The sequence below is a fragment of the Phascolarctos cinereus genome, unplaced genomic scaffold, assembly GCF_003287225.1.
Source record: "Phascolarctos cinereus isolate Bilbo 61053 unplaced genomic scaffold, phaCin_HiC Scaffold_3;HRSCAF=262, whole genome shotgun sequence".
NCBI lineage: Eukaryota > Metazoa > Chordata > Mammalia > Diprotodontia > Phascolarctidae > Phascolarctos > Phascolarctos cinereus.
In genome coordinates this window covers 81,933,750-81,953,951 of record NW_027555736.1, presented here as the reverse complement: position 1 = coordinate 81,953,951, position 20,202 = coordinate 81,933,750, and positions in this window count along the sequence as shown.

Genomic DNA, 20,202 nt, shown 5'->3' with positions numbered 1-20,202 from the left:
CTACAGGAAAATAGAAGAGGAAGGGAAAAGATGAGGTGAGGGGAGATAGAAGGGAGGGCAGATTAGGGGAAAGAGTATTCAGAATGCATGCTATCTTGGGGTTGGGAGAGGGGTGGGATGGGGAGAAAATCTGGAACTCAAAATCTTGTGAATGTGAATGTTAAAAACCAAAAATAAATAAATTAATGAATCTTTAAAAAATTAATTATATAAAGTTATCATATAAAATATATATACAGAAAAAAAATTTCATTTCCTTTTCATCTAAGGTTATTCCCCTTCCCATGTTCCACAATCCAGTGTCACTAATCTCCTTGGCATTACTCATACAAGACATTGCATCTCCTTATCTCAGGCATTTTCACTGGTTGTCTCCTGTGCCTAGAACTCTCTCTTACTTCGTATCTTCTTCCTAGCTTCCTTGATTTTCCTCATGGCTCAGCTGTATTCCAAACTTCTGCAAGAAACCTTTATTTCTTAGCCTTCCTTGACCTTAGTGCCTTCTCTCTGAAATTATCACCAAATTATCCTGGATGTAGCCTGTTTGTCTAAGGTTGTTTATATGTTGTCTCTTTAGTTAGACTGTGAGCTCTCTGAAAGCCAGGACTGTCTTTTGCCTTTCTTTGTATCCCCTGTACTTAGCAAAGTGCCTGGCATACAGTATATGATATTGGAGATTTCACCACTAAGATTATAGTTTTTTAATCATTTTAATTATATCCTTCCCAATCCACAATTCATTCCCTTTGGAGATAACACAGAAGAAAAAAAAGGAGGTGTAGAGTTGGGGAGCTCAGGCTTCTTACTATTATCCTTTATTATTAATTACATTCCTTTGATCTTCTTCTTTCTTGTCCCACCCTAGAGTAATAAAATGAAGAAAAGCAAAAACCAAAACAAACAAAACAAAACCCAAATCTCTTTTATCATTCTTTTTTTTTTTTGACAATTTGGGTTAAGTGACTTGCCCAGGGTCACACAGCTAGTAAGTGTCAAGTCTTTGGTCTGAGGATAGATTTGAACTCAGGTCCTCCTGACTTCAGGGCCAGTGCTCTATCCACTGCTCCACTTAGCTGCCCCCCTTTTAATTTTTAGTGTTCAACATCAGCTCTGGCTCTTTCCAAGCCTTAATATTCTTGATCTTATGCTTAAAAGATTGTCTTTTTTCATTCATTCATAGTTGTTTACCCTTGCTTCTATCTTCTATAAATGCCTTGAAAATGTGAGCATCTACATTGGTCTCTTTAGCCAGCTAATTCCTTTTCCTCCTTTACAGAAGGAAAAAAGGTCCAGGTATGTTTAACATTCCTGATCTCCCCTGTCATGAACTCTGATGGAATTGTCCATAGTCCCCAAAGTTCTCATGATTCTACTTTTTAAGGAACAACCACATCCTCTTTGTTAGTCAGTATCAGGTCTATGAGAGTTATATCTTTTGTAGCTTTCTTAACTTTTTTGAAGGAGAAAATTGTCATTAAAGAAGCCAAAATGCATCTACCACTTTGTGTTTGGGAGAGAAGGTGCTCTGGCAGATGTCTAGATTATAGAAATCCACTGTCATTGCAACACCATGCCTCTGTGCCAAATTTTTGATCTGTTTCCCAAACTCTTTATTTAATTCATTCTTCTATTGGTGAATACCAATGACAATAACAGTATCACTCCTTTCTTTCTTGTTAGTCATTACCCACATACTTTCCAATATATTTTACCCAGCTTAGGTTCCTAGATTTCTTCATCAGTGCATATCTTCTTAACATACAATGCTACTCCTCATTCTTTCAATTTTTTTCCTTTTTTGAATAGAGTGTTCCCTGTAGAGCTTAATTCTAGTCATAAATCTTATCACAGCAAATGTCAATGATATTATAGAGGTTAAATGTATCTACTTTCATTAGGATCTCTAGATCACTCTCATGATTACCGTTTCTTGGTACATGTGTATAAAGACTTCTTGGGACATGGATTTTATTGCTGTTTATATTTTTTTGAATCTTGTCTTCCACAAATTACTGATCCTCTCTCCTGTATCACATTCTTCTATCCTCCAACCTCCTAACAAATAAGAATGCCTCTCTACTTCTTCTCCTTCTTTTCTCATTTGTTTCTCCCTTGAAGCCCTTCTACTTATTTACAGAACACTGATGTGTTGCTCCAGCCTTTTTACTATTTCCTCTACAATAGAGAGCAATTTGTACTTCGAACATGCATGAGTGTTACAAAGTACTGGCAAAAGCACAATCATAGCACACTTTCTTCAGGTCATGGCCAAATTCCCCTTGAAGCTGGATTCTTAGTTCTTTGTCTTTTTTGTAACTATCTGCTGTGGCAAACTGCCTTGTTGCTAGACAGAAGGAAAGATAAATGGATCTAAAAGAGAAAAATCCAATTACCTAATGAGAGCTCCTTACCTTTGGCTAATTTCACTATTATTCTCTTTTCTCGGTGGAATAGTTATCGGCTTGTAAGTTTGATTTAAGGTAGGAGGAATGTGGCGTACATTCAAGCCAGTAATAGTTAATGCTATCAACCACCATCATCAGTATTATTTCATTTGACTAAAATCTGACTGGAACTTTAATCTCACTTCCAGTATTTCTACAATTCTACAAACACCACCTTAGCTACTTTCCTTAAGAAATAGTTTTTGAAGAACAGGGAAAGAATTGCAATGAATGATTGATATGGACATTAGTATGGACTCAGAAAGCTCAAATGAGCAGAGGACAAGTGCTACTCATAATGTATCTTGCACAGGAAGACAGTATCAGGAAGCAGGAATGCTGGAGCTCCATACATCTTTTCACTTAGCACTAGCCTGGGAGGCAGGACACCTGGGTTCTAGGCTAATAAGTGTCTCTGTGTGACCATTAGCAAGTCATGTCACCTCTCTGATCCTTCATTTCCTCATCTGTAAGTGGCTTGACTAGATGAGCTCTGAAGTAATTTTCTACTTAAATATTTTCTGCTCCAATAGCCACTCAAACTCATTAGGCCATAGGAACCATGCATCTGTAACATGAGGGATCTGACACCAAATGGTATATAATTGTTCATTTGATAACCATTCAAGAATAAGAACCATGTTGTTTGCATCTCTGGATTTCAAGATAATAGGATCATAGATCTAGAGCCGAAGAAGACATGGAAGTCCACCTTGTCCAATCCTTTTATTTTGCAGATGAGGAAACTGAAGCTGACTAAATGACTTGCCCAAGGTGACACTGGTAGTGTCAGTGACTGGATTTGAACCCAAGTCCTCTGCCCATAGAGCTTGTGCTCTCTCCATCACACCAAAAATCCTTATGGAAACCATTTTAGCAGGGGCTTTAGATTTATGGTTGGGTTATCCAAATACATACATGGGGCAGCATTAATTAGACTATAGAAATTTTCACTTTACTAGCAAGATACACATATGGTACTCAAAATCACATTTAAACTTTGACAGAAAATGTCCTCTGAAGCATGGATATAAAAGAACAAAAAGTTTACCTGGCTTTAGTACTTTCATACCCGAACTGCCCTAATTCCCCCAATTTATAGACTAATTTGTTGCCTAAACACTAGTGTTGGGGTGAATGGAGTGTTCAGGGAAGATTAGCACTTTTGGTAAGAGGGCTTACTGAGCCCTTTTTCAGGGCAATTTACCCATGTTTGGTGTCCACCTGTCACCCAACTCTCACTGGTGGCTCCAGGAAGATGTAGCATGCTCAGCAGCCACATCCTGGTAAGCCATATCAGCAGACAGGCTAAACCAGGTTGAGGGTAGTCAATAGACTTTAAACCCATTGGTGAGTTAGGTAGATGTCTACCACATGCATGTGAACACTTCTCCCAGCAGAATGGGCAGATGAGAACAATTTGTTCCAATGGCCATGAGGTCAACTGAGGCAGGCACTGTGGAACATTCAGAGCTTGGTAAGACATCAAAGATGCCAAGGCCATCCATTGTATCCTGAGTTATTGCCAGTTGTCCTGACTTTTGTCTTGCCACTGGACTTCAATGACTCTAGAAGAGAGAGTGAAGCTGACAGTTATGCCCAACTCTACCTCACTTAAATCCAATCATTCACAAGTCAAGATGTTACTCATTTGTGATGTCACTAGTCTTCTTTGAAAATGAAGGAGGAACAACATCCTAGATTAACTATACAGTTATCATTGAGCCTGCATCAAAGTTTCAGCCTTGCTGATTTTCAGAGCTATTCCAAATTAAGAAAACACTTATTTACAAGTCAAAATCCCCCAAAAGGGGGAAACGTCAGTTGCAGTCACAAGCCTGAAACCCTTGACAAAAGGAAATAGATTTAATTTGGTGGAGAATGGAGAGCCAGGGCAGGTGATTGAGCAAAAGGATGACATGCTCAGAGGCCTGCTTGGGGATGTTTCATCTGGCAACATGAGGAAGCATTAAAAGAAATCATATCAGCAGCTTTAACTACTGGCCAGTGTTCAATTGTCAGTAAGTAGCTATCTGTAAGGCTGCTCTAAAAGGAGATTAAAAGTGGCCACATTGAAGGCATCGCGAATGACAGAAACTTCTTGGCTCTGATGCAGAGAAAGGGAAAAAAGTGGTAAATGGATTGCAAGGGTGTCCAAAGCAACAGACCTTATTTCTGAGGTAGAATGCCAGTGGCAGCAAGCCCTCCAAGCTGTTGGAGGAAGCAGAGAAAATGTCAAGTGTTTGCAGGCTGATAACACCCCTGATGTGGCTGAAGGAGAACATGGAGGTTAAGGATGCAATTAGAAAGCAATAATCCTGCAACATAAGCTTCTCCAAAACACTTTAAATGAGTTTTGATTTGCAAACTACTTGAGATCTTTTTTTTTTCCTTTTCCTGTTTCCTTTTTTATACTATAAGTAAGCAAGAAGTTGAGGGGAGAACATTGCACTCAGGTACCAAGGAAGTGTTATCCTTTGGGAATAGTTGACTTGTAGCTAAAATCATAGAGGGAGTAAAAACAGCTTAAATCACTTTGCATGTATCTGAGGAGTTCGTCCATCAGATGGGATCTTGAAGGCCTTTCCTGGAGTCCACTTCCAGACTTAAGCTTAGACAGCTTAAGAACTTGTGTTTTATATGGCTTTTGCTTCACAATAGTCTTATGTGACATATAATGCAAGTGTTTTATGTCCCCCCTCCCCATTACATGTGTGGGGAAACTAAGGCTCATAGAAGGAAAGTAACTTGTATAAGTTTACCTAGGTATTGAGTGGAAGAGCTGAGACTTGAACACAGGTCACCTGATTTGGACTTTTCCACTGCATTGAATTGTCACTGGATTTCACATTTGGAAATTCCCAGCATAATCAGGAAAGGTGACCCCAGGCTCCAAACTGTAATTAAATTACCAAGACACCTGGAAAGCCCCCTGTATTACTGTAACATTCTGAAATCTACCATATGGACCCAATCTGTTTACATACAGTAACTTACCTTGCATAGTAAAACTTACCTTTTCTATCTGCCACTTCCCTTCTGCCAACAAACATGTTCAAGTGTGTTCCTTTCCAAAAAAACAAGAAATAAAACCAAACCTTCCTTCAACCCTGCTGTCACCTTGGGATATTCCCAGTCCTCCTGACTGATCTATGTCTGTCTGACCAATATTTCAGGCAGTCTTCAAGCTAAACTTCACTTTACTCCCCGTTCTAATTCTCTACAGCTATCTTAGGCTAGAATACATGAGCTCATAACTCTCCCTCCCCCATATTCAGTTCTAGAATCATAATGAAATCAATACCACCATTGCCACTCAAATGCATTTGTCAGTCTGTTCAATGCCCCAGTCAACATCCTGTAACTTTCCAAACCAAAATATATCTCCTCAGCCCTATTTCCCTATAAGATCGCTTCTCCTTAATTTGATTATAAGCTCTTTGAGGGCAAGGACTGTCTTGGTTTCGTATTTATATTCCCAGTGTTTAGTAAATGGTACTTAATTAGGATTTAATGCCTGCTTTTGGATTCACTAATTCATTCTTATTAGGAAAAATCAGGTCAATAGACTACATAATAGGGCTATGATAAGATAATATCATCACTATCTTTCTTACTACGTTATTTCATGAAATGCATGTTCTTTGCAATAATTGCATCCTCTGGCTGACTAGTAAAAATAAGTGCATTCACTGGAGTTCATGAGCTATCATTTTCTGTTGATACAGATAGTCTGTGTGAAGATACCTCAGACCTGTGTAATGAGGGAGTGGCCAATGATGACCCAGCCCTACAAGGAGGCACAGGGGATCTGTGCAGATGTTTAGTGAGCCTACTTTTGGAAGTGTATAATGACATGGAGTGGAGATGCACAGATATGCTATGACTATTCCTCAGTCTGCCTCCTACATAGTGAATAAATTACTTTCACTTAGCTGCTGAGCCAGATCTTTGTGTCCATACAAAAGTCACTCACCGGCAAAATAGCCACTTTCACATCCTTACAATTCAAGTAAAGAGGAAGAAATGTTCTAAGCCTCACAGTAGAGTAGACACATCTACTTTGTTGCTATGTGGCTTCAAAGATACATGGTGTTTGTGTCTGTCATGTCTGCGTTGCATCTATTCCACAAGAAGTCCAGGAACTGAAATTCAAACCAGGATCTAATGGTGGCAGACCTGGGTGAGGCACCAACCCATCCCCAAGAAGCTAAGTGAGGGATCCAGCCCAGCAATGAATCCACCCAGCAAATAAGGCATGACGTCCTGCAAGCAAGTGAGCAACTACATCTGGGATGCTGTATTTGGAAGGGAACTTGGTGAAAGATTTATAACATCTAATTAAGTTTGAGCCCATTCTCCCCCCAAGGACCAAAGTGGTAGAGAGAAGAGTCTACTCCTGTTGCTGGTGGTAAAGGAGAACGGAGGATGTTGTTGTATTTCTATTCTTGTTATATTTTTTTCAGTAAATATCTCTTGATAAAAGCTTATTTATTTTAATTGCTTATTAATAATATAAAAAAGGTAGCAAGTGGTTAAATTGATAGTGAGGTACTAATGATTTGTATCAATAATATTCAGGAGGCATTGAGGGTCTCTAGGTGATTAATATGAAAAAGAACACACTAGAATGGGGCATAAGTTAATAGCATTGAAAAGAAACCCTAAATCCTCAGGAGTACCTTTAGAACCCCAAGGAGGAGTAATAACCTCACTCTGGGAAGCTGATCTGCTCATGAATATGTGAACTGGAAGAGCAATCTCAGAGCCTTAATAAATCTGTATTATTTTTCTTTAGGTGGGGCTAGGAGGGGAACATGTGAAAGGGGGTAGCCCAAGGATTAAACCTTATTACCTTCTAGTTGTTTGGGAAAGTGGGATGGCATAATAATGATTTTCTATTTTCCCACAACTCTAGTCAGACTAATAGGTTTTGGAAAATGGAGTGTCACTGTGCAATGTGGTGGGATTAACCGAGCAACTTTCTATGCTTAATTGGGTTGACTTTCTTAGTTCAACATTATTGATCTGTCCCTTCAAAAGGGGCGGCATTCCAATTGACTCTCAAGTCTGGTTTAGAACTTTAAATACAGAAGGTATAGTCTTGCCTCCAAACCACAAAGAGAACTAACTAAGGAGCAGGCTGTTGTGATTCTAGTGAGAAGGAAATTAATTACACATTATCTTCCCAAAGTTGCGGGAAGACACACAGTTTTTGAGGGTTGTTTTTTGTTTGTTTGTTTGGCAACTCTAAACCAGAAGTAGTGAGAAAGACAAATGGAAGTCACTCATAGGCCTTTTACTCTCTTGTTCACATAGTCTACTGTCTGGTGGGTAAGAGCAGAAGCCATGTTTGTACTCAGCTATAAATCCCCTTGAAAGTCTATGTGCTTACAAGTCCTCATTAAATAGCCCACTCTATAACAGACTAATGGAAAGGCATGCTTATTTTATTGAGTCTCGTCTAGTCCAGGACTCTACTGGCCATTCAATAAAAAAATCCTTAGACATCTGGAAAGGATATCCAGATGAGTCCCCAGATCCCTTCTTAAAGTGGTATTAATACTTTGTTCTCAAGGAATCTTCTACATAGCTGAGATAACTAAACTATGTTCCGTAAATTCTGAGCACTGCATCAGTGCCTACTAAATGGTCGGTCAGTCAATGAACAGGCATTTATTAAGCACCTACTATGTGCCAGGCATTGTGCTAAGAGCTAGGATACAGAGCAGTCTGCTCTCAAGTTACTCATAGTTTGATAAGGGAGACAACATGCTACAAGCATGTACAAACAAAAGAGATTATAGGGGAGGCTCCAAAGCCAGTGCCCTCTTAGTTCAGGTTTGATGTAAGGACAAAATGAAGCACTCATGAGTCACTGAGCATTAACAAAGGAGGAGGTTTACTTTGCCCTATCACAGCATGGACATGCAACAAAGATACAATAGCACTTAGCTTCTCTCCCTTGTCTCCATCTGGAAGACCATCTAACCAGTTAGTCTTCAGGGTATAATGACCCATGTGGTCTCAGGTGGCACCCACCAAGTCTTAGAGGCCATGACTGCACTTGTCTGGGATCTCTTATGTCCTGAGACCAGGAAGGTGCATCAGAGAAGCTGGGGCCAAGCAGGTAAGGTGCATTAAGAAATTGCTGGTCCTACCACATATATACAGGGTAAACTGGGGGCAATCTCAAAGGCAATATTAAGGAAGACAAGGAAGGCTTCTTGCAGAAGGTAGGACTTGCATTCATAATATCACAGAGGTATTGAATGGCAGAGCTGAGATTTGAATACAGGTCTTGTGTAGTATGACATGTTGGAGTTATGAAGATCTGAATTTAAATCCGCCCTCTGATACTAGCTGTGACCTTGTCACCTAACCTCTTTGACCCTCAGCTTCTTCTTCCTCAAAATGAATGCATTAGGTTAGATGGCCTCTAAATTCCCTCCCAACACTAAAAATTATGATCCAATGACTGGAAATACAGTGCTCTTTCTATCACACCATGTTGCTATAAATTATTACTTGACTGCTTTTGTCTTTCTTTTAAAGAGAAAAGTCTATAACCCCAGCTGATCTGTACAAAAGATCTATTTGGGGCCCAGCTCCAGTCACTATGTCTCCCTTGGAACTCCCTTGAAAGCCCCAAGCTCCCCCTAGAGAACTGTTGCTATAAAGACTTTCATAAAACAGTGAATAACTAATGGAGTTGTAATATCTATGGCACCAGTGAATGGAGACAATAGAAAACTGAGGTAATTAAGGAATCAAGAATAATAACTCAGGATGAGCTTCACTGTCCAGGTGTTCCAGCTTCTTAGGCTCTGGATGCAAAGAAGCCTGAAGAGATGACTTGAAACCTCAATTACAACTAAGTGGGCTAACTTACCAGTGGCTAGCTAGACCTCCAAGAGCCCTCAGACCTCTCATTCTGGACAGCGGTAGTACCCAAGGAAATATGCTGCTGTTCGAGATAGAAGAAGAAGTAGTTGCTAAACAAAAGGAATAGGGTAAATTCTTTTCTTGCCCTATATTTGGCTCCCATGACTTGAACTATAAATTTTCTGCTGATGACTTCCAGCTCTAGGTATCCAGACTTTGTCTCTCCCCTGACTTTTAGCCTTGCATCATCAATTGCTTATTTGATATGTATAACTGGATGCTGCATGGTTAATTCAAAGTCAACATGTTTGAAACTGAACTCATTCTCTTCTCTCTTCCAAACTCCCCTTTCTGTCAAAGACATCACCATTTTCCCAGTCTCCCTGCTTCACATCCTAAGTAAGAATTCTGGACTCCTCACTCTCCATCCCACATATCCACTCAATTGCCAAATCTTGCCATTTCCTATCTTCACAACACTTTTCTTTCATCAATGAGAAAGTCCTTTCTCTCTCCTAACACAGGTAGCACTGTTCATGATCTCTTCACCTCTCACCTAAATTATTGCAACAGCTTCCTAAATGACCTCCCTGCCTTAAGTCTCTCACTACTCCAGTCTCTCTTGCATATTGCTGCCAAATTAATTTTCCTAGGACATAAATGTGACCATGTAATTCCACTATTTAATCAATTTCACTATCTTCCTATTGCCTCTAGGATAAAACACTAACATTTCTGTTTAGCTTTTAAAGCTCTGTAGAATCAGATCCCAAACTATCTTTATATCTTTGTTAGATATTATTCCTCCAACTGTACTCTGCAATTAAGCCAAGCTGGCCTTTCTTTCCCTCACAAATGACGTTCCGTCTCACAAATCCATGTCTTTTCAACAGCTGTCTTCCACGACTGAAATGTATTTTGTCTTTACCTCAGCCTCACAGTGTCTCTCTTCCTTAAGACAAAGCTTAAACACCATCTTATACTTGAAGTTTTTCTTAAGAGCTTACATGCTCCTACCTTCCCCTCAAAACTACCTTGTAATGAATTTATTTGTATATATTTGTATATATTTGTATTTATTTCCTTTATAGATATGATATATCTATATATATATATATATATATATTTATGTATATATGTATATATATACACACACACACACACACATATATATATATATATATATATATATATATATATATATATATATATATATACATATATATTTGAATGTGAGCTTATTGCAAGTAGGGAATGTTTCATTCTTTGTACTTGTGTAACCAGAACCTAGCACTGTGCCTGGTACATAGTAGGACTGTAATAAATACTGGTTGATTGTTTATTGAATATCTGTACAGCTCTTTCTTCTCCTAACTCATACCTAGCTAATAAGTGGTAAAGGCAGAATTTGAACCCAGGTCCACTGACTTTAAATCCAGCAGGCTTTCTACTAGCCTCAACTGTCTAATTCACAGCCCAACCAAAGCTGAGTGACAGCAGCACATGCCACAAGGCATGATCCTTGGAGATGGTGGGGGTATTGTGGAAAGACCACTTGGCATCTTGAAATCAGAAAACATAGGTGAAGTCCCTGCTCTGAATCTTACTAGTTAAATGACATACACAAAGTTTTTAACCTCTTGGAGCCTCAATCTCCTTATCTAAAAAGTGAAGATAATAATGTGAATCAAAGTCCTATTGTGATGATGAAATCAGATAATGTATGCAAATTTAGTTATAAATATAAAGAGCTACATAAGGAAAATACAAGTTATTGTCATCATATGCCAAGTGACTTTATAGCTCTTCCCATTCTCCTCCACACGCTGGTGCACCCCACTTTTTTTTTTTGCAACTCCAATGTGCTTTTCCAGCTTTATCTCATATTATTCCCCTTCACAAATTCTATATTCCAGACAAACCAGAATACTAGCTGTTCCTTGAATGTGACATTCCATCTATTGTCTCTGTGGACAACCTTTATTGAAAGACAGTCACTAGAACTTCTAAAGACATCTTTCTTATTCAATCAGGGATATTCCCGAGTGCTAAGGAAATCCCAGGAAAGGAACAATACTAAGTGTTATCCTACTTTGAAATGTTGAAAAAATAGAAAGTCCATGAAGTAACCTTACTTACTGTTGCAAATTAGGGATCTGTGAACCATACTTTAAAAATCTAGTTTTAGCCAAGAATTGGGGAAGAGGTTAGAGACAGAGTATTTTCTCTCCTCTACAAGTCCATTGGGCATGCTTCTTTATGCTGCAGGAGCAGAGAGAGAGAAAAACAGAGAGACAGAGAGAGAAGGATAGAAAAACAGAGACAGAAAGAAAAGCAGAGAAAATAGAGACAGAGATAAATGGAGATATAGAGAGAGATGGAGATACATGGTGGGGGGGGAGAAGACAGAGAGAGACACACACACATACACAGACAGACAGACATAGAGACAGAGACAGAAGCAGGGAAACAGAGAAAACAGAGACAGGGTGACAGAGATAGATGGAGATATAGAGAGAGACAGAGACATACATAAGGAGAGGGGAGAAAGACACAGATAGACAGAGACAGAGAGAACTTTAAAGATACTTTTCTTGAGGAAAGAGTCTACTTAGAAAATTACTTGAATCCTAGAATCTTAGAACTGGAAAGGACCCTAGAAATCATCCAGTCCCCAAATCTATTAGATACATAAAACTTCCACAATATCTGAGTCAAATGATCATCCAATATATGCTTCAATACCTCCTGTGACAAATAAGCCCCTTCCACTTTGAGATTACGAGAATTGTTAGGAATTTTTTCCTTATTTTGATTGGAAATCTGCCTCCCTGTCATATCCACTCATTGATCTTAATTGAGCTCTCAGGGTTCTGGCAGAACAAATTTAATCTCTCTCCCATGGGACAAGCTGAAGACAATAAATATGTTTCCCCAAATCTTCTCCAGACTCATCAAACAGATTTTCAATTTGGCCTACACGTTTGGAAGAAAACTCAAAAAAAAATCACTCCGCCCCTTAGTTTTTCAGGCAAGTACAAAGCTTACTGAGTAAATACTACTCTTGTTTGAAATATTAGCATGGAGAGTACCTTAGAGATCATTCAGTCCAACCTCCTCATTTTACAGATGAAGAGACTGAGGGTGAGGGGGGTAAAGGCATTTGTTCAAGGATGTGCTACTAGCATGGTGTGGAATAAGTATTCTTTAATTCCTCTGTAAAATGGTTTGTATAAACTTATCTGTGTATGTTTCTCTCTGCCCCCCCCAAAGTGGAATGTAAATTTCCTTTTTTTAAAATTTATTAAGGTCAAAATTTAAAAAAAAATAAGTAAATTGAAAGAAAAAAGAAAGTATGTAACATCTTTGAGGGCAGGGACTGTTTCATTTTTATCTTTGAACCCCTGGAATCTTGCACTGCTCTTGGAACACCACGGGTGCTCCATAAACGCTTATTAAATTAAATTGTCTTTATGACCTCTAAGGCCCCCAATATCTCTAACTCTACTCTGAATCTACTCTATTTGTTTCCTCAGGTCTTCCTCAACCACTCTATTGTCAGGCCAAGTCACACAAGGAAATGTTGCAGAGCTGTGCATAAATCCTGACCAATAAGAGCGTTATTACAGAGATACTCTCCAAAGAGAACCAGAGTTGGCTCTATTTTCCTAGTTAAAAGAACAGACCATGATGAATGGGGATTTCACAAAGGACATGGTAACTGGGCTAGAAATGATAAACACAGGCTAGCAGATTCCCAAGTAGCTCATTCATAAAACCAACATTGTGTCTAATTACAGATTACCTAATTAATCAAGCCATAACAGCTGGGTATAAACTAAGTGATATTTTCTTATTGTTTTGAAAATTGGGCCAAAAAACAATTTGCTTTCATCTCATTTTATATTCAACAAACATTTATTAAAATGTCTACCCCATGCAAGGAACTATGGTGGACCCTTTTTTTTCCCATTAAAAAAAATGAAACAATTTATTAATACAGCACAACCATGTTCTATATGCATTCTTCTAGGTCAGGAATTCCTTTTTTTTTTAACCCTTTCAATATAAATTTATTTATTTTTAGTTTTCAACATTCACTTCCACAAGTTTTTGAGTTCCAAATTTTCACCCCCTCTCACCCTCCCCCCACCCCAAGAAGGCATGCATTTTGAATATCCCTTCTCCTAGTCTGTCCTCTCTTCTATCTCTCTCCCTTCCTCTTATCCCCTTCCCTTTCTATTTTCCTGTAGGGCAGGATAGACTTCTGTGCCCCATTTCCTGTACTTCTTATTTCCCAGTAGCATGTGAAAACATTTTTTTCAACATATGTTTTTAAAACTTTAGGTTTCAAATTTTCTCTCTTCCTCCCTCCCCACCCACCCTCATTGAAAAGGCAAGCAACTCAATATAGGTTGTACGTGTGCAGTTATGCAAAACATGTTCATAGTAGACATGTTGTGAAAAACTAACTCCATTTCCCTTAAACCTATCGTGCCCTCCCATTTATTCTATTCTTTCTTTTGACCCTGTCCCTCCTCAGAAGTATTTACTTCTGATTACCCCCTGTCCCAATCTGCCCTCCTCTCTATCATCCCCCTGCTCTCTTGTCCCCTTCTCCCCCTATTTTCCTGTAGGGTAAGACAGATTTCCATATGCAATTGAATATGTATGTTATTCCCTCCTTAAGCCAAATCCTGTGAGAATAAGATTCACTCATTCCCTCTCACCTTCCCCCATTTCCCCTCCACTGTAAGAGACTTTTCTTTTCTGTTTTTTTTTGTGAGATAAGTTACCCCATTCTACCTTCCCTTTCTTTTTCTCTGAGTATCATCCTCTCTCATCCCTTAATTTTATTCTCCAGATATGACCCCTTAATCTTCAGCTCACCCTGTGCCCTCTATCTATCTTTCTATCTATATACATACATATAATTTTTTTTCTTCAACTACCGTAATACTGAGAAAGGTCTCATGAGTTATAAATATCTTTCCATGCAGGAATGTAAACAGTTCAATCTTAATAAGTCTGTTATGATTTCTCTTTCCTATTTACCTCTTCACATGCCACTTGAGTTCTGTATTTGAAAGTCAAATTTTCTATTCAGCTCTGGTCTTTTCATCAAGAATGCTTGAAAGTGCTCTATTTCACTGAATTATAATTTTTTCCCCTCAAGGATTATACTCAGTTTTGCTGGGTAGGTGATTCTTGGTTGTAGTCCTATCTCCTTTGCCCTCCAGAATATTATATTCCATGCCCTGCGGTCCTTTAATGTAAAAGCTGCTAAATCTTGTGTTATCCTGATTGTGTTTCCACAGTACTTGAACTGTTTCCTTCTGGCAGCTTGTAATATTTTCTCCTTGACCTGGGAACTCTGGCATTTGGCTTTAATATTCCTAGGAATTTTCCTTTGGGGATCTCTTTCAGGAGGAGATCTGTGGATTCTTTCAATTTCTATTTTGCCCTCTGGTTCTAATATATCAGGGCAGTTTTCCTTGATAATTTCTTGAAAGATGATGTCTAGGCTCTTTTTTTGATGATGGCTTTCAGATAGTGCAGTAATTTTTAAATTCTCTCTCCTGGATCTATTTTCTAGGTCAGTTGTTTTTCCCATGAGATATTTCACATTGTTTTCTAATTTTTCATTGTTTTGGATTTGTTTTTACGGTATCTTGATTTCTCATAAAGTCACTATCTTCCAGTTGCTCTATTCTAATTTTTAGGGAAGTATTTTCTTCAGTAATCTTTTGACTTCCTTTGCCATTTGGCCAATTTTTCTTTTTAGGGCATTTTTCTCCTCATTGGCTTTTTGGACCTCTTTTGCCATTTGGGTTAGGCTGTTTTTTAAGGTGTTATTTTCTTCAGTATTTTTTTGGGTCTCCTTTAGCAAGCTGTTGACTTGTTTTTCTTGATTTTCTTTCATCACTCTCATTTCTCTTCCCAGTTTTTCCTCTACTTCCCTTACTTGCTTCTCAAGATCCCTTTTGAGCTCTTCCAAGGCCTGGGACTGATTCATATTTTTCTTGGAGGCTTTGGATGTAGGAGCTTTGACTTTGTTGTCTCTTCTTCTGGTTGTATATTTTGATCTTCTTTTTCACCAAAGTAAGATAATATAGTCTGACTCTTTTTGTGCTGCTTGCTCATGATCCCGGCCAATTACTTGAGTTTTAAACTCTGTTGAGATACAAATCTGCTTCCAATGTGGAGAATGTACTGTCCCCAGCTTCAGGGGCTTGTACAGCTATTTTCAGAGATATTGTAGAGACCTGTAAATTTTCAGTCCTTCCAAGATGGTATGATAAGGGGCGAGGTGTTTACTCCTTTCCTGGCCTGTGACCACAAGTATTCCCTTCTGTCCTGTAACTGTGAGGAGGGGTTTCTCTCCACAGCCCCTACAAGCTCCACCTCCAGCACTCCTCCTCACCCCAGCACCGCAGCCCAGAACTGTGACCCAGATCCACACACGGGCAAAGCAAGAGATTCCTGCCTCAGCACTGGCAAAGAGATCCCTGCAATCCCTTTCTGATCAGCCACTGGATTGCCTCTCAGTCTATGGGCTGGAAGCATGGGAAGCAGCTGCCCCACCCAGGGCCAGGCTCTTGGGGAATGGAGCTGAGACCCTGACTTCCTGCCTCAGCACCGCAGAAACAGACTTTTCCCACTGACCTTCTAAGTTGTCTTTGGCATTTGTGGATTGAGAAGTCTGGAAACCTCCACAGCTGCCCAAGATTCAGTCCTCTGAGGCTGCTTCAGGTTCACTGTGGTCTGAGCACCCAAGCTGAGCTGCACTCCCAGCCTGGCGTGATACACCTTTCTGATCAATCATCCAGGTTGTCTTGGGCTGGAAGTTTGTTTCACTCTGTCTTTTTGTGGGTTCTGCTGCTTCAGAATTTGTTTAGAGCCATTTTTTATGAGTATTTGGAGGAGTTTCGGGGAGAGCTCAAGCAAGTCACTGCTTTCACTCTGCTGTCTTGGCTCCCCCACTTGGTGGACCCTTTTTTTCAAAAATAACTAGGAAACTGAGGCAATGATCTATCCAATGAGGGGGCTCGGACTATAGAATTTCTCCAGTCCCTGTGTTGTACCTGTGAGATCAAGGAATGTCAGTTTCAGAATCCCTGGGTCTCAGCTTCCTCACCTGTAAAATGGGTAAATACTATTCCAACTCCCCTTCAGCTTGGTGCCATACATGGGGGATAGAGCATCTGAGATTTGAATCCTGCCTCTGATACTAGCTGTGTGACCCTGGACCAAATCATATATCCTAGGAATATAATATGATGAGATTGAGAGTTGGAAAGGACCTCAGAAGCCAGCTAGGTCAGCTCTCTTATTTTATAGATGAAGAACTGAAGCCCAAAGAATTAAGTGACTTACCTAAGGTCACATAAGTAATAAGTGGCTGAGCCAGAGTTTGAACCCAAATTCTCAGATTCCTCTCCCAGGCCCAATTTCATTATCTGTAAAATGGGGATAAAATATCCCTGGTATTTAACTCACAGAGATTTTATAAGTTCCAAATGAAATAAGGTACAGAGAGGTGCATTGGCTTGTTTCAGGTAGTACAGGTAGTATCAGAGCTAGGAATTAAGCTCAGATTTTCGTATTGAATCCATTGCTGTTTCCACTGTACCAAGTCACGTTCATCTATTTTAAGAGGTAATCAGGTATTTTACGTCATTACAATCATTGTCCTGAGCTATTGCTTAACTAGTAAGTGATCAGTTAGTCAATTTGATGCACATAATTGGTTGACATGACACAGGTCGGTCCCACTCACAAGTGACCAGTTGCCCAGGGATCAAGGAATGCACATTGTTATTTAGTGGTGATGAGAGTAATTTCTAAGAAGGAAACTAATAAAGATAAATAAGACTTGTAGCAAAAAAGAGATTGGTATGAGACTCTAGTTAGTACAAGAACTGGCTCTAGCACTTCATACCCTCTCCAAGAAGCCTTCATTATCCTCTCTTAATTCCAGTGCCCTCTGTCAATATTTTCTTCTCTATCCTGTTTACAACTTTCTTTGTGTATATTCTTTTGCATGTTGTCTCCCCAACTAGATTGTAAGTTCCTTGAGGTCAGGGACTGTCTTTTGCCTCTTTTGTATCCCAAGCACTTAGCACAATGCCTGGCACATAGTCTTTAATTCTAGTCATAAATACTTGTTGATTAATTGATTGTGGGGCTTTGGTCCATTCATTTCCCCTCTCTGGGGCTCAGTCTTCTCATCTGTAAAGTAAAGGATCAGACAGCATACCTGCTAAGGTCCCTTCTGTCATCCATGATCTCTGAGTCTGTCAATACACTCTGAAAGTGTATCAGACTTTAGCTTCATCCCAAAATGCCTCAATCAAAAACCATATGCATCTCTTACTGTTTTTCCCCTAAAATTTCACCCCATGCAGAATTCAGTTTGACATTTCTCCTATTCCAAAAGTGAAATAACAACCTGTTCTTTCTCTCAGACTGTGGCAACCTTATTTGGAAGGTTAAAATAATCATGGGAGTTATGAGTAATTTCCATTATTTTCAATGAGTGAATTTAAAAGGACCAAAACCTACAATCCTTTATTGATCAATTAATCCGTTAGGTGATGATTATTCACTTTCCTTACAGAGGCTGTGATTTGGGGTCAGGTCTTCATGGTCAGCTTCAATGCCATTTCTGGTGGGGTTCATAAGCATCTTCTCTTGGGAGCAAGATGAAATTATCTTGCTTCTCTAGTTTTCTCTAGTTTTAGTGGCTAGAACACTAGAGTTGGAGACAGTAGTACCTGGGAGACAGTAAGGTTGTGACTACTATCGCAGTAAGACACTGAATGTGGCACGTTTAAATCCTGCCTTTGATACGTGCTGTGTGGTTATGGACAATTTACCTCTGTAAGCCTCAATTTCTTCAAACGATATAATGTACATGAAGTGTACCTTGCAAACTTCAAAGCACTTGCAGTATGTATATTCTGGCCTTCCCCCCAGAGCCAGACTTCTTACATCTCTCCGCTCATGGTTCTCAGGCATACTGAGGAGTTTGTAAGTATTTCTCTTCTATGCCATTGGCTCAAGCCCCCACTGGCTAAATTCTCTCCCTGGGAGGAGGCCAGTGACTAGTACCTCAGTTCTATTTAGAGATGTAACATTAATTAGCCTTTACACAAAGACAGCCAGAGCAAACATTTTCTCCAACTCCTCCAATGCATATACTCCCCTGTGCCAGCTCTTTTCTCTGGGGAGGAGTAGGTTCAACAGTTCCTGTATAGCTTTGGTCCCACCAAGTTCACATTCAAAGGTGGCATCTTTTCTGGATAAGTCCTCATTTCAGCTTCTGCTAGGGAGTGAGCCTGGAGGTCCTCCCAAAGATATTTCCTAGCTTCTTGAGGTATTGATGCTGTGCTGACCATAGTAACTGACCTGAGCTCCTACTCCCAGATTCCTATGGCTTATTCTTCTGACCTTTTTAAACTTCTGACTCTACTCCCTTCACAAGATAGGATGAGTAAAGAAGTCATAAATATCTCCTAGAAGCAATGATATAAGAGACCATATGTGAGGCTGATAAGCCTTTTCCAAGGATCCAGAAGCCAAAGGGCCTCTTTTCAACACCTGGTTAGCTTATCAGAACCTGGTTGGCTTATCAGAATCAGCCTGCACACCCTTCACAGTGTATCTCCCCAAGACACTTCATTTTCATATTCTAACAGTTCTTCCAGAAGTCAGATTCTCTCTTACTGGAGGTATCCTTCAGGGTTCTGTCCTGAGCCCTCCTTCTCTTCTCTCTCTATACTATTTCACTTGGTGATCTCATTAGCTTCCCCTGGAATTAGTTACCATCTCTTTGCAATTGAGTCCCAAATCTACCTTTCCTGCTGCAATCTTTCTGCTGACCTCCAATCTCATATCCCCAACTACCTTTCAGACATCTCATAATGGATGTCTAGTAGACATCTTAAACTGAACGTATCCAAAACAGAACTCAATACCTTTCTCCTAAAGCCTCTCTCCCTCCCACTTTCTCTATTACTGCAGAGGGCAGCACCATCCTTCCAGTCCCTCAGGCTTACAACCTAGAGATCATCCTGGATTCTTCGCCATCTCTCACTCCCCATATGCAAGCTATTGCCAAGGTCTGTTGATTCATTTCTGCAACATCTCTTGAATACTGCCCTTTCTCTCCTTTGACACTACCCCCACCCTGGTTCAGGCCTTGATCACCTCATGCCTGGACTTTTCCAATAGCCTGCTGCTAGGTCTACCTGCCTCAAGTCTCTCCTCACTCCAATCCATCTTCCACTTAGCTACCAAAGTATTTTTCCTAAAGTGCAGGTCCAACCATGGTCACCACCATCACACTTCTCCCCCATTATGAAAGGCTTTGATTGTCAAAGAGAGAATCCTGAAGGCAATAAGAAGCCAGGTTTCTAGTGTTCTTTCTACAATATCCATGAGGAGGGAGCTGCCTCCTCATGGTTAATAATTGTGTTTATTCCAAGAAAAGCTACATGATCCTAAATTTACAGCAGAATTCAGAATAAGAAAGGCATCTTCCTTAATGAAATAAAGCCCAAGAAAGAATGGGAGGGTGAACCCAAAGACTTTTCCTGCCACATTATCCTGCTTGGAAGAATTTGTAATCCCCAGGTGAGGAAAGATTGGAGTGGTGCCCAGTTCTAGTAATTAGAGCCTCATTTAGGTTAATAAGCATCTCTTTTAAAATGCAAATACTCCATGGGAAAGTTCAACCTTTTCAAATGTTATTGTGATTGACTTGGATTCAACTCAATAGAAGTTTACTAAGAAGACTTACTATGAGGGAAATATTTTGTCAGAAAGCCTGAGATTTAAGACATTGTAAATGGTGGAGCAGTATCCCTAC